The 15,315-nt window shown below is 56.0% G+C and overlaps 1 long non-coding RNA gene across 1 annotated transcript; it reads left to right on the top strand.

Moving 5' to 3' along the window:
• The first annotated feature begins 661 nt into the window (after positions 1–661).
• LOC127487126 (uncharacterized) lies at positions 662–5,139 on the top strand. The gene is made up of 3 exons (XR_007913658.2): positions 662–839; positions 1,808–1,860; positions 2,665–5,139. It is a non-coding gene; the product is annotated as an uncharacterized lncRNA (long non-coding RNA).
• Positions 5,140–15,315: the final 10,176 nt, after the last annotated feature.

Genomic DNA, 15,315 nt, shown 5'->3' with positions numbered 1-15,315 from the left:
TAGGTTACCTTCTTATTCTCTATATGGCAAGGTATTGGGACTTAACATGTTCACTGGTTCATTTAAATGTAAAGGCTATACATTATGTGGCGGGGATGCTACACAAAGGAGATGGCACAGGGAGGAACTGGCGGGAAGCGTTGGGCCATAAATTCCAAGGGAGCTGGTGGGGAGCAGAAGGTCATAAATTTCAGGGGGCTTACTTTCTTTGTTCTCAAGGACCCGGCCTGCCTCCTTCCCGGTCCAGAATGAGGTCTGTCGTGGACTTACAGCTGGCAAGCAAGCAAGCCAGAGTGAGAAACCGGCATTTAGCAAGCTAGGGACTCCAACTCTTACAGCCCAAGTAGTTGTGTTCCTGCATGAATGTGGGAGACTGAGATTGAGCGCCCAGCTCCTGGTTTCTGTCCCGGCCACTGCAGGCATTGGGGGAGTGAACCAGCATATGGGCTCTCTCTCTCTGCATCTCAAACATAAAATGTTAAAGGCCCTATCTCCAAATGTCCCATGCTGAGGTTCTGAGGGTCAGGGCTTCAACAAGTTAATTGGGGGGAGGAGAAGGTACACAGTTCAGTCATAATGGGGGGTGGGGACCTGGTGCTCTTTCTCTAAGATCATCTCTGGGACTTCTCTGGTCTATGAATAGTTGAGTGGCCAAAGAGATAGATGTAACTAAGGGAAGTGGGATATGAGATTAGGACCAGTGCGAGGGTGGACATCTAAAGAGCCCTGGGACATGCTCTGGACGGGAAGCCCTTCACCTTGGCCAGCTCTTCGGGGTACAGCCCATGGACATCTCGGAAGGCCTGAAAGCCCATCCATGGCCATCCATGGGATTTGGGGTAAGGTCTCCATCTGGCCTGGGGACGAGGGTTCTGACATCTGTGACAGGGACAGGAATTTGCTGGGCAATGAGTGGGGCACTGAGAGCAGTAGCGTAGCTGGGACAAAGGGGTTACGATGTTTGGGTATCAATGACGCCCAGAAATGCTGCTCGTGCTGACCCACAGAGGCCACACAAAGGGTAGGCAAAGCTTTCATAGGACTGCCGAGAATCCCAATGGGCAGCCAACTGACCCAGGCTCCCTGGCCACGTGTATGCACAGGCTTGTATCTGCACACGAACCTCAAGTGTCTGAGTGTCACGGGTGAGGTGAGGAGAGATCTGGCTGCAGTCCAGGCCACAGGGCACAGCACAGCCAGCACCAGGGCTACCCAGGAGCACCTGCCTCTCCCCCCAGCCCATCCCTTCTTCCAAGGCCTCCTTCTGGTTCGTGGCTGGGCTGTTTGCTTTTCTCCAGGAAATCCCTGCTTGACAGCAACAGGGATTTTTCAGGGCTTGAGAGCATGGGAGGCCTCTGACGGGATCACCCTAGAAGGCCCTTCCACACCCCATGGGTCCTTGATGGATTCTCTCCATGGCGCTGAAGCAGAGTGGGCAGTGTGGTCCTCACTGGGCAGCTTAGGGATCCTGGCTTAGTCACCTCACAGCTGTGTGACTTCGTCTGAGTCCCAATGTCTTGGAGCGGAACATCGGGATATTACTACCCATTGGGAGAATTTGTGGGGGTCGGTGAGACAAAGCAGGTAAACCGTGCAAAGCAGCTCCTGCCTCCCTTCAGAGAGGATGAGGGGCTTGCTCAAGGGCAGAGCTGGATGGGGCTGGGGGGCTCCTTGTCTTGACTCGGCCCCTGCCTGTCTATGTGGTCCCTGCTCAGCCATGGGCTGGCTGTGTAAGCCCCGCCAAGGTCTAGGACTAAGAGGGAACCGGGGTAACCAGCATCCTTTCTTTTCCACCTTTCACTTCCAGTGGTCCCCAGGCCAGCAAAACACCAGATGAGAACTAAGAAGGCAGAACCCGTGGTGAGCCAAGGGGTGACAACCTCCCAGAGCCTCCCGTCCCGGGCGGGGGTCTGTGCCCAGGGGGCTCTGGGCCCTGCGCAGCCAGCCCCTGCTTCTCCCCTCCTCTCTGCCTGTCTTCCTCGGCTGCTCACTCAGGTCTGCACTGGTGAGGGAGCCCCTGCCCAGTGGGCGGCGGGGCCCTGAGCACACAGCCCAGGGCAGGCCACGCCACCCCTCCCCTCAGCTCCAAGCCACTGAGAAGTGAGAAAGGGGAAGGAACACCCAGCAAGAAATGCAGTAACTCTCACGCACAGGGCTGCTGCCCGGGGAGAGGTGGAGACCAGGGATCCAGCAGCCCTGGGGCCTCTGTGTCCCTCGCACAGTGTTTCTCCCATCACGGACTTGGAATCAGAAAGCAGCCGAGTCAGGACCTGAACCCAGCTCCCACGGAGGCAAGAAGCCTCGCCTGCCGGCAGTAGTGAGAGCAGAAGAACCCGGCGACTGTAGGGTCTTTGGGGCCCAGAGGGAAAGCTGAGTTTCCCTCGTTAAAGCCACGTTCTGAGTTCGGCAGACCAAACTTGAGACAGGCTCCCGTGAGCCCTCTTCCTGGCGGGGCCTCCTCCTCGGGCTTCGGTCTCTGCTCTCAGAGCCCGTTTTGTTGGAATCTTACTGAATCAGTTTAGAGAGAATCCCCCCTCCCCGCCCCGCCCTTGATAATGACCAGGTTCCTCAGGTAATGCCAGGTCTCAGCAAGAATTCTGTTGGGTCAGTTTAGCCAGAATCCATCTACCTTTGAGGTCCCCTCTCTTTTTTTTCCCCATCCAGTGACCATCTGACCCCTTATCCCTCTTCTCCTTGGCAATAATTCCTCATCATTCTCGTATTTGGAGTTGAGGCTCATCTCCCCTACGCCGGCAGTCTCGACACCTGTTGCAGTAGCCCTGAGTAAAGGCTGCCTTACCACTTTAACAGCTGTCAGCATAATTCTTTAACAGATAACACTAAGACAAATGCCTGTCTACTCTCTTGTGAGTTTTGCGAACTGCCCGATTGATCTACTGATTCGAGGAGCGATCGCGAGCCTTGGGGTCGGGCTCAGGTGGAAGGCTGAGGCTGCCGGGCTCAGAGAGTCTAAGGGAGGAGGCACCAAGATGTGGACAGACATCTCTGCAGCTCCCAGCATCAGCTCTGAGCTGACCTCCCGGCAGAGTTGGTGGCTACCAAAACGGGGCATCTCATTTTTTTTTTTTTTTTTTGACAGGCAGAGTTAGACAGTGAGAGAGAGAGCGACAGAGAGAAAGGTCTTCCTTTTGCTGTTGGTTCACCCCCCAAATGGCTGCCATGGCCGGCGCGCTGTGCCGATCCGAAGCCAGGCATCAGGTGCTTCCTCCTGGTCTCCCACGCAGGTGCAGGGCCCAAGCACCTGGGCCATCCTCAACTGCCTTCCTGGGCCATAGCAGAGAGCTGGGCTGGAAGAGGAGCAACCGGGACAGAGTCCGGTGCCCCAACCGGGACTAGAACACGGGGTGCCGGCACCATAGGCAGAGGATTAGCCTAGTGAGCCACGGTGCCAGCCAGGGCATCTCTTTATTGAGTGGGAAATGGAACCCAAGCTCATGGCTTCCCTCACCCTGACAACCTCCTGTGACCAGGGGCTGTTGGACGAAGATCTATGTTGGGACTCTGAACCCCAGAACCCTGCTGGCTCCCACATGGAGGTGAACCATTGCATAGGGCTGGTCCCGCCCTCTCTCCATGGAGCCTGCTCTCCATCGGCCACGTCCCAGGAGGAAGATTTGGTTCTTCAGTGGGCACGACGTGTAGTCTCAACATTGGGAGCCCAGAGGGCCCCTACAGATGTGACTCGCTGCCTCATTTGACAGCTGGGAACCGAACCGTTGGTTTAAAACCCTCCCCTCATGCCAAACAGCGAATGTGTGGGCAAAGCCAGTGATGGAATCTAGACCTGGAGCTGTGGGAAGCTCCCTTCCCAATCAGCGGGATCCTACAGGCTGTCTTCCAAGGGAGTCGGAAAGGGGCTTCGCCATTAATTCCCACCCTCGTGGGTGAGAGAAAACGACCCTCTAAACTTTTCTTTGTGGGAGGAGGAAAAAATAAGAAGCTGTGATTCAGCAGGGAATACAATTTTAAAAATAAGTCTCGGGGCCAATGTGTTTAGTGCCCGCCCCGTGGGGATCCTCAGCCCATAACTCGGGAGCACAATGGCCTTTCTTGTTCTGAATGAGCGTGAAGTGCCGGCAGAGGAAGTAGGAAGCCCCAATGCGGTCTGAATGGACCTGTGAACAGGGATAATAAAAGTTGTCCTGGATTTCCGTTACCACCAGGTGTTTCCGCAGGGACTTCCATCCATTCAGGCTCGGGGCAGCCGCTGCTGCCAAACCTTCCCCTGTCGACCCTGGCCCCTTGCCCCATGCCCCTGACCTCCCCATGGCCACCAGAGGCCACTGGGGCCTGGGCTGCTGGGGCTCTGTGATGGACAGGTTCTGGTCCCCATGACCCGGGTCTGTAGAGTTTGTCGTGGAGGAGCCAGCCAGCGAGGAGAGGGAAGGAGGTGGTTGGATGACAGCTGCTCCCGTCCCCAGTTTCCACAGGGGAAGCTCATGAAAAGAACCCTAGATGCGCAGAGAGACAGGTGGCCCTGAGCTGTGGGGGGGTAAAGACATAGGGGCTGGCAGGTCAGCAGCAGGGAGGTCTGGGGTGAGAAGCGGAGCAGGACAACCCACCCACCTGTGAGGACTGACACTCCTCATGCAAGGTGCATGTCCTCAAGCTTGCCCTGTGACCTTGAGCGTGCCACACCCCTCGCCAGCCTGTCCCTTAGTTCCCAATGAGAAGGCAGCAATGGCCTGCACACCGAGGGCCACCTTCTAGGAGCTGAAACCGACTGCAACACACAAATGACTTACCAACAGGGAAGGGGGCTTCCATTGCAGCCCCCCACATGAGCCAGGCAGGATTTTGTGGTGAGCCGAGTCGTGACCAGGCCATGGAACACACACCTGCTCGCTGCCAGGTTTGCTGAGTCAGACGCCGGGGAGGCCACCAGGGATGTGCCGCCGGCCTGAGACCGTGTCACTGGGCCGATAGTCAGACCCAGGTGAGCTGGAATTCTGGCAGCCCTGCAATGCAATGTCTGTCTCTTTAACTGTCAGCGTGATACACCCACCTTCCCAGGATGCACCTGTGCCTCAGTGGGGATCAGGGCGCATGCTCAGCCCCCACCCCACTGGTTTATCTGATTAAAGTACCTCCCCCTACCGGAGAACGGGGGTGGGGGGGTGGGGGGGTGGGGGGGTGGGGGGCTGTCTTCACCACACATCACAGTTGGAGGTATTTTTCTTTGTTTTTTTTTTTTTTTGTTGTTGTTTTTTTAAAGAATTATTTTACCTATTTGAAAGAGAGAGACAGAGAGAGAGAGAGAGAGAGGTCTTCCATCTGCTGGCTCACTCTCCAAATGACTGCGACGTCCAGAGCTGCGCCGATCCGATGCCAGGAGCCAGGAGCCAGGAGCTTCTTCCAGGTCGCCTACGCAGGTACAGGGGCCCAAGGACTTGGGCCATCCTCCACTGCTTTCCCAGGCCATAGCAGAGAGCTGGATCTGAAGAGGAGCAGCTGGGACTTGAACTGGCACCCATATTGCATGCTGGCGCTGCAGGCTGGGGCTTTAACCTGCTATACCACAGTGCCGGCCCCTTCTTTTGTTCTAAAGATTTATTCTATGGGGCCGGCGCTGTGGCGTAGTGGGCTAAGCCTCCGCCTGTGGTGCCAGCATCCCATTTGGACACCTATTCGTGTCCCGGCTGCTCTACTTTTGATCCAGCTCCCTGCTATGGCCTGGGAAAGCAGTGGAAGACGATCCAAGTCCTTGAGCCCCTGCATCCACATGGGAGACCTGGAAGAAGGCCTTGGTTCCTGGCTTCGGCCTGGCCGCTGTGGCCATTTGGGGCGTGAACCAGCAGATAGAAGATGTCTCTTTCTGTCTCTCCTTCCTCTCACTTCTGTAGCTCTGACTTTCAAATAAATAAATAAGTCTAAAAAAAAAAAAAAAAAAGACAACTGGGCTCCTATCAAATGCTGGGCTCGAGCTGTACGCATCAAGCCGATTCGTGGCCGTGCTTCCCTGACATGGGAGAGCCTTGTCGTTCTGAAATGAGAGGAGTTATTCTCTCATGGTAGAAAATATCACAAAGTCCTTGGCTCTTTCTATAGTGGGTGGCTTACAACACTCACCTGCTGGATGGTCTCGAGGGGCGTATGTGGACGGCTGATGCTGCAGCCACTGGAACACGTTCCTCTGCAGCTCCGAGTGTGGTCTGTAAACCCCACCACCTCCTCGCTCAGCCTCTCTTGCTTCTCTGTCAGGTCGGTGAGCCAGAAAATCGGTGTTTACTCAGAACCTGCGGAGAAGAGCGGTCTTGTCATTCACATGTGGTGAGCAAGCTCCAACGATGGACAGTCCAGGTGTGTGATCGGTATCTCCGTGTGTCCCCTGAGGCCTGTGGTAATTACTCACTAGAGTTCTACATAATGACATCCAAGAGCAGATGCATCTTCAGGTCCCCAGGCTGTGATGAGGGCAGTGATAACACACAGATGAGCAGCTTCCTAGTGAATACAGGGCTGTGTACTCGGGTGGGGTAATGAGGGTACAGATGATGGCGCAGGTAAGAACACTGAGACTCCTGGAAGCACACGGCTTGTCAGAAATCTCACAGCCCAGTAAGTGGCCAAAACAGTCCTGTCTTCCTGGCCAGCAGAGCCAGCTCTGCAGAGCACTGCCTCCCTCAGCGGCAGCGCCCACAGTTGCTAAGCTGGCTGATACTGGTGTTCTCGCCGGGCAAGTTTGTCGGATTCTGAAACACCACGGAGACCAGATGACTTTCCTTTTTCTAGAAGTAGGAGGAAGGTCAAGGCTTCCCCAACTCTTCGAGAAGCCAAGTGGGTGGGTGGCTGGCGTAGTGGAGCCACAACACTAGGGATACCCACAGCCCATATTGGAGAGATGGTCCAAGTCCCAGGTGCTCTGCTTCCAATCCAGCTCCTTGTCAAGGCACCTGGGAAGCAGCAGACGATGGCCCAAGTACTTGGGTCCCTGCCGCCCATGGGGGAGACCTGGATGGAGTTCCTGGCTCCTGGCTTTAGCTTGCCCCAACCCCAGCTGTTGTGACCATCTGATGAACAAAGCAGTAGATGGAAGATCTCTCTGTGTCTGTCTCTCTCTCTTTCTAATAAATAAATAAAGTTCTTTTTAAAAAGAAGCTGAATGGCCCAGGGCATCTGTTAGAGCTTGAGGGGTGACAATGGTGCTGTCCCTTCTCCACCCTTCACCCTGCACCTACGTCAGATTTGGGAGCACCAGGCACAAAGTAGATGAAGAACAGCACTGAGCTGGATGCCAAAAAGCTGGGTCCACTCTCAGGGCAGCCGTTTACTGTGTGCGAGCTCTGCCGGGAGAGCGCCTGCTCCTCTGACCCTCGGTTTCCTCATCTGTAAAGTGAGGGGTTCAGTGAGACACGTTGTTGTGTTCCTTCCAGCCTCATTATTCAGCGATTCTGTTCCCGCTCCAGGGCCCTCTGGGAGTCAGGTGCACCTTCCAGAAGCCCGCGCAGTGCAGGCTGCTGTGACGTCATCCCTTCACCCGGAAGAGGGGAAACAGAGCAGGAGGCAGGGGCTGCCCCCTGGCGTCCCTACCCCAGCCACCCTTCAAGATGTGACTCACTGTGAAAGAGCAAACCCCCGCAGTCACACCTGACCTTCCTCAGCCCCGCCTCCCTGCCTCCCCCACCCCCACCTCCTGGCATCACCTTCCCACCCCCTCCACTCCCAAACCACATCACTTGGCTTCTGCTCTTTCCATACTGAGCTCAGCCCCTCAGAAACCAACACAGTGCCACCCTCTACCCCTCTCAGGCTCCCCGTGGCCTAGAATTTACTGCCCTGCAGGTACAGCTGCTCTGCTGGGTGTGGGTTTCTTTCTGCTTGCCATGCTTTTTGGAAGGATGCAGACGGCAGGTGGGGAGAACTGAGGCCTGGGGTTGCCGGGGGGTGGGTGCACGTGTTCCACCTTTGCACCTGGGTTCCTGACTTGGCTTGTGGTTGCTGCCTGTGTTGTGAGGGGTATGGACCCGTGATAAAATATCCATCCCCAGCAGGAATGGAATCATCTCGGGGGCAGGACAGGAATATGACGGTCAGCAAGAGGGCAGGGAAGGGAGGAGAGAGCTGGAGGAAATAGGATGAACAGCCCCATGCAGATGGCACACTGCGCAGGTACAGCTGAGAAGGAGTTCTGGCCTGGCTCCCACGGGGGCGGTGCAGAGGGCTAGAGTCGCAGGGGTGGGCTTCCTCGGGCCCCTCCCTCCTCTCTCTCTCTCTGTCTGCTATTTATATTCCATAACAGTTATCAAGTTGTCGCCACCCAAACACCTGCTTTGTTACTTCTTCCCTGTTCCATTTTCTTTTCACCACAAAGAGAGCTCTGTGGGAGCAGGTGCTTGTTTGTCGTGTCCGCTGCCGTGTTCCCGGAGTCTACAGGGGTGTCAGTGGGTGCTCAATCCATGAGCTGATCAACAAAGAAAGAAACTCTTGGTGTCATTATCCCCGAGTTAGAGTTAAGGGAGCGGAGGCTCAGAGAAGTTATTTTCCCATGACACACAGCTAGTCTAGTGACAGAAGCCAGACCCCGTTCCAGATCTCGGGACCTCCAGTTGATTAATTGTCTCATGCACCATATGGGACTTGCTCCATTGTCCCTGGGAAGCAATAACCAGCTCCTCGTGGGATCTTCCTTCAGAGCTCTCTGTTCGCTGGTGAACAGGATCCACGCTCCCACACCCCCCTACCTCCTTCCCTGCACTCAGTTAAACAATGGAAGGCCCACTCCGGCCGCTCAAGGCCGCAGTTTACTGATGTGTATCGTCAGGTCAACACAGGGCTCCCGTGGGGAGGGTCTCTCCCATCTCATACTCCAACAGGTGGCCCAATGGCCCTGAGAGGACAGACAGCCCTCAGCCTCAGGCTCTTGTTCCAGCTCTCCCACTTGGAGCCGCAGCTTGGCCAGTGGGGCTACAGAACAGCTAGCTAGCTCTACCTTGCTTAGTTGTTATGGGAATTAGCTAAGGTGTGTGTGTGTGTGTGTGTGTGTGTGATGCTGAGCTTGAGTTATTATTTCCTCTGCAGTGGAAATCATTCTCAGCATGTGAGTGGTGCTGGAGATGAAATGAGATGAGCATTCAGCGTTAGCAGAGTTTTCTTACCACGATCGGGTCTCGAGCTTTGACACGATGGGGCTGCACTTCAACAGACCCATCGGGAGTTCCAAGTGTTCTAAGGGCAAAATGCATTTCACACCCAAGCTCCTGACCGTCACAGTTCAGCCACACAGCACAGCACGGAATGCAGGCTGCTTCCCATCGTGGGTGCGCAGCTGCCGGGGGTTACGTGTGCTGCCCTGCCCGGCATCGCTGGAGATGATGAGCCTGGGAAAAGGTCAGAATCCGCACACTGAAGTGCAGTTTCTACTGAAGAGGAGTCACTTTCGCATCGTCATCGAGGTGAGAAACCATGAGTATTGCCTATGTCATCGGGACTGTCTGTGCTGTGCACTTTACCGAGGGAGCTGCCCAAGCAGCTGAAGTGTGGAGAGAGAGAGAGAGAGAGGCACCGCCTGTACCTCCTGCCCCCCAGCCGGTGGGAAGAGGGGAGCTCATCTAGCTTCAGTCCCCCGTGCTTGGCAGGGAGCTAAGTATGTCATCCTATGGTTCCTCACTGGGAGGTAGGGTGGGGTGGAAACAGGCCTGGTTTGGGAGTCAGACAGGCCCAGGGGAAGGAGATCTATGCAGCCCTGGGCAAGTGGCTTCATCCCACTGGACTCCAGTTAACTTACCTGCAAAACAGAATCATTAAGGGGAGTCTCCCTGAAGGAGCCATCGCAAAAAGTGGGCCTGGAAGGACAAGAAAAATGTGTAGACAGAGAGACGAGGGGCAAGGCCACGAGGGAGGAGGGCTGCAGGGCTGGGAAGGTGGGAGAGCCACCTGGCCCATCAGAGGGCACTGGGCTGGGGCAGGGTCCCGGTCACTGACTCAGACCAGCAAGAGGGGGTCCTGCAGGTTTGGGGTCCGGGGGACCCCCTGCACTGGGCCTCTTGGGCTGAGTTAGAGGTGGCCTCATGGTCATGCTATCCTGGGAAAGCAGCAGCCACCCTTGGAGCGGGCGGTGGAGGAAGGAGTGAGCAAGCTGAGATGGTGCCACGCCCTTGCATCCCCTCTGCAGGTCCTTGAGACTTCGGCATGAACTGGGCTGTCGGGAGTTTTTGCTCATGATTCTCATAGAAATGCCCGGGCGGGGGTAGAGACGAGCAGTGGGCACACAGCATCTCTGTAGTCAGGACGGAAAGGTGGGATGGGCTGGGCTGAGGGCCTGGAGCCTCCTGGAGTCAGGACCAGGACGCGCCCACACCCTCAGGGTCATGGGCTGGGGCAAGGGAAGAGCAGAGCCGAGCTGAGCCGAGCAGCCGTGGTCAGCTCTCGCTCCCGCCGTGGCCTTGCTGTGGGGTCAGGGAGCAGAAGGAGGCCTTGGCGGGTGTGGATTCACTGCTCTGCCTCATAAACCACACCCTGGAGGGCGCTGGCCCTGGTGCCCCCACAGGGGACCCTGGAACCACGTGAGCTGGATCAGGACTGCAGGAAAACTCAGGCCAGACAGGGCTCTGGAGTCCAAGGGGGAGGACAGCCACGGGCACGCGGCCCGGCCAGAGGCGCCGAGGGGAACGGAAGGGCAGGACGGGGCGGCCCCGGGCCCCAGGGCAGAAGCGACTTGTTGGCCCTGCTCTCAGGCCATGGAGCTGATCTCGGTCAGGAGCAGTTGGAAGCCGAGGCCAGAGAAGCACCTGCTGCTGGGGCAGCTGCGTGGGCTCGGGCTTTCCTTTGCCTCTGGCTCCTTAGCGCCGGCCGCCTTTCTACCATCCTGCGTGATCGGCGACGGCTCATTCCTCCCCACAGCAACGTGTGAGCCACAGGTGCCCATGCCAAACCCACCTGGCGTGAGAATCAGGACTGGTGCTTTTTATTTTCAAGAACTCTAGATTCGTAGAACCACAGAAGTCAGCGCGGTTGACCCATGGCATTTTTTTTTTCCGACAGGCAGAGTGGACAGTGAGAGAGAGACAGAGAGAAAGGTCTTCCTTTGCCGTTGGTTCACCCTCCAATGGCCGGCGCACCATGCCTATCCAAAGGCAGGAGCCAGGTGCCTATCCTGGTCTCCCATGGGGTGCAGGGCCCAAGGACTTAGGCCATCCTCCACTGCACTCCCTGGCCACAGCAGAGAGCTGGCCTGGAAGAGGGGCAACTGGAACAGAATCCAGCGCCCCCACCGGGACTAGAACCCGGTGTGCCGGCGCCGCAAGGCGGAGGATTAGCCTACTGGCGCCGACCGACCCATGGCATTTAAAATGAGTTTGCAAGTTACCAGCCAGGGAACTCCATGGAGTGGCTGAGAGTTGGGATTGGGGGGGGGATTTGGTGAGCTGAGCACTGGGCTGGGCATGCAGGGGCCTGAATGCCATCCTGCCTACAGGACTCCTGGGGACACGGGGTCAGGTGCATCTTTGAGCCCTGCAGCCTGGGTGCTTCTTGCTTATAAGGTGAGGTGATGGGAAGCCGTGAAGACGAGGAAGCTGCTGCAGTGGTATGGACCCCAAGGGCTGTTTATACTGAAAAGGTTTCTGATTACTGAGTCCTACGGTTGGTTTCCCAGCCTGGACACCATTGCTCCAAGTCTTCATCTGTTGGCCTTTGCTCTGTCTCCCGGCTCCCCCCAGGTGGTCGGGGTGGCGGAGCTGCCAGGGGTGAGGAGAGGTAGCTGGCATGGGCTTCTCTTGCCTTTGAGAACTAGAAGGTGTGCAGCCCCTTTGATCTGGGACTCAGAAGTGAATGCTACAGGCCAGCACACCCTGTTGCTTAGTTTCTGTCCCTCCCTCTGCACCCCTAGCCCCAGGCCAGTCTTCTCTGTCCCCCCTGACTCAAGAATGTCCTCCTGAGGCCTGGCAGTACCCTCTGGCCCCGCTCTGGCCTCACAGGGTCTGACTCGCTTTCTTTCTAAACAGAGATTTAAGCACAGGGGGAGACCTCTGGGGCCTCCAGCGGTTCACTCTCCCTAGCAGACTCCATCCTCTGTAGCTGGCATCTCCCGTGAAGATTTCCATTCCTCCTGACACCATGCCCCACTCACAGTGCTCCTCAACCCCCGTTTTATCGAAGAGCCACGCTGTGCACTTCTTTCCAGAGATCAGCTTCTCAGCTCTGTGGCCATCTCCGAGCTCCTGGCTGATTGGCCTCGCCACTTAGTTGCTGTGTTAAGTTGGTGCCCAGGGCAGGTGAACCAGCTGCACATGTGTGTGTTTAAGATTTTGCATTTATTTGTTTGAAAGAGTTACAGAGAAGGGGGGAGAGAGAGATCTTCCATCCACCAGTTTGCGTCCCAATAGCTGCAATGGCTGGAGTTGGGCTAGGTCATAGTCAGGGGCCAGGAGCTTCATCTGTGTCTCCTGTGGGGGTGCAGGAGCCCAAGGACTTGTGCCATCTTCTGCTGCTTTCCCAGGTGCATTAGCAGGGAGCTGGATTCGATGTAGAGTGGCCAGGATTCCAGCAGGTGCCCGCATGGGATGCTGGTGCTGCAGGTGCCCCAGCATATGTGGAATCTATATTGAGTAACAGCTGATCAGAGACCAGGATCTTTGCAGTGGTAGACAGGAACTTAACAACTGGAGGTCCTGCTGCACCCAGTCTCACAATACTTCACAAAACAAAGGCACCTGGGCTGTCCCCTCTGTAATCAAGGCACTGCCATTTGTGGAACCTCCCGAGGGATCCCAGGGTGGCAGGGTGGACATGCCATTCGGATGCTCCTTTTGCAGATGGCGAGACCAAGACCTGGACTCCAGCTCACCCCCACAAGTGACAGGACCCGGCAAAGACAAGGGATGGGCCGGCGCTGCGGCTTACTAGGCTAATCCTCCGCCTTGTGGGGCTGGCACACTGGGTTCTAGTCCCCTGTCAGGGCGCCGGATTCTGTCCCGGTTGCCCCTCTTCCAGGCCAGCTCTCTGCTGTGGCCCGGGAGTGCAGTGGAGGATGGCCCAGGTCCTTGGGCCCTGCACCCCATGGGAGACCAGGAGAAGCACCTGGCTCCTGCCTTCGGATCAGCGCGGTGCGCCGGCCGCAGTGCGCTGGCCACGGCGGCCATTGGAGGGTGAACCAATGGCAATGGAAGACCTTTCTCTCTGTCTCTCTCTCTCTCACTGTCCACTCTGCCTGTCAAAAAAAAAAAAAAGACAAGGGACGCCTGTCCCAGCACAGAGCCCTGCCCTCCCTGACCCAGGCCTTCGGAAGGTCACCCGGAGAGCCCGACCCGCGGCTCCCGACGGGCGGGCCTATAAATAGTGTTGAGATTTGCGCATGCCTGCTCCGGGCCGCTGCATCCAGGGCGGCGTGCACACGCCCGGGGCGCAGTGAATGGGGATTGTTAGCCAGGAGATGGCTTGTACTGTATTCATCTGAATTGCTTGGGTCTGTGCCAGTCCCTTTTCCCCAAGCAATGCCATGTTGGCTATTGTGTCAATTATGGCTGATGATTATCTTGGTTGTTTATCCAGTTGCTGTATGGATTGACTTGCTGAATGTCAGAGCTTGGCTGTTTCCATAACAGGAAGCTGCTTGCTGTCTTACTGTATGAAGAAACTTCAGTCCACACAATAGAATCCCAACAAAACCCTAAACACTCCGCCTGCCGGGGAAACCTCATTGAATCCAGCTCTTATTGTTTCTTTGATAGACTGAATCCTGTATTTACAGTCAGAGGGGTGTGTGTGTGTGTGTGTGTGTGGTTGTACATGGTGTGTGTGTATGCATGCACGTGTGTGTTGAACAGGATATTAAGCTTGGCTTTTCACTTTCCAAATTCTCCCCTTGACCCTCAGCATAGATGAGGGTGCCAGGACACCCCAGACACAGCCCTGCTACAGTTGGACCAGCGTGGGGACAAGCAGGACCCTGTCCCGGGAGAATTTCCTCCTGGTTCTTCCAGGGTTACCTTGCAGTCAGAAGGAAATTGGGGTTTTTGTTTGCATAGCAAGGCACAGACAGTAGAACAAAACATTCAAGTCCATGTTGAACCCAGGCGCCAAGACCCCCACGGAGGAAGCAAGATCAAAGAGAAGCCAGTGGGCTCTTGTCTCTGCCACTGCTGTGTGTCGTCTTCCCAGCCAGCTCCCAAGGCTGTGGGAGTTAGCAGGACGCCTGCAGGCACCTGGTGAAATGGTGCGGCTCCCTTTTTGATGTTATCTGCTCTTCCCTCCTGTCCTCAGCTGCCTAGGAGCCCAGAGAAGTGAGCGGGAGCCCAGCCAGGAGAGGGTGATCGCCGTGCAGAGCCACCTTCTTCAGAATGGATGTGGTGCACCCCACGGCCAGGGGGTCAGAGCTGGCCTGGGGCAGCTGGAGGGCACAGGCCTCCCAGCCCCCGGCAACTCCAACACCCGGGGGTGCTTCTGCACAGTAGTCCCTTGGGATGCAAGTCTAGATGGAAAACAAGCTAGGATGACTTGGGCACAATCTCCCAGCTACTTTTATTATTATTATTATTATTAAAGATTTGTTTTATTTATTTGAAAGACAGAGTTACAGAGAGGCAGATGCAGAGAGAGCGAGAGGTCTTCCATCTGCTGGTTCACTCCCCAATTGGTTGCAACGGCTGGAGCTGCGCCAATCTGAAGCCAGGAGCCAGGAGCCTCTTCCGGGTCTCCCATGTGGGTGCAGGAGCCCAAGGACTTGGGCCATCTTCTACTGCTTTCCCAGGCCATAGCAGAGAACTGGATGGGAAGAGGAACAGCCAGGACTAGAACCGGCACCCTTATAGGATGCTGGCGCTTCAGGCCAGGGCATTAATCCACTGCACCAAAGCACCAGCCTCTCTCCCAGCTACATTTTTTTTAAAGGTAGAGTTTAGTTTTTGCTTTTTTTATTTTTTTATTTGAGAGTCAGAGTTACACAGAAAGAGGAGAGGCAGAGATGGAGAGGTCTTCTATCCAATGGTTCACTCCCAGTTGGCCACAATGGCTGGAGCTGCACGATCCGAAGCCAGGAGCTTCTTCCAGGTCTCCCATGCCGGTGCAGAGGCCCAAGGACTTGGGCCATCTTCTGTTGCTTTCCCAGGCCGTAGCAGAGAGCTGGATTGGAAGAGGAGCAGCCGGGTCTCGAACTGGCACCCATACTGGATGCCAGCGCTTCAAGCCAGGGTGTTAACCCACTGTGCCACAGTGCCAGCTTCTCCTAGCTACTTTTAAGCCTTGAAAATATCATAAACACAGATGAGTGTGGGCAGTTCTGCCCAATGGAACCAATCAAGCCAGTGAAACAATTTTTGCAACCATCCAAAATGGTTATATGGGTATATATATTGTGCT

This window comes from Oryctolagus cuniculus, chromosome 2 (genome assembly GCF_964237555.1).
Source record: "Oryctolagus cuniculus chromosome 2, mOryCun1.1, whole genome shotgun sequence".
In the NCBI taxonomy this organism is placed as follows: Eukaryota; Metazoa; Chordata; class Mammalia; order Lagomorpha; family Leporidae; genus Oryctolagus; species Oryctolagus cuniculus.
Note: the sequence above shows the minus strand (reverse complement) of the source record. Positions and strands in the feature narration are given on the sequence as shown.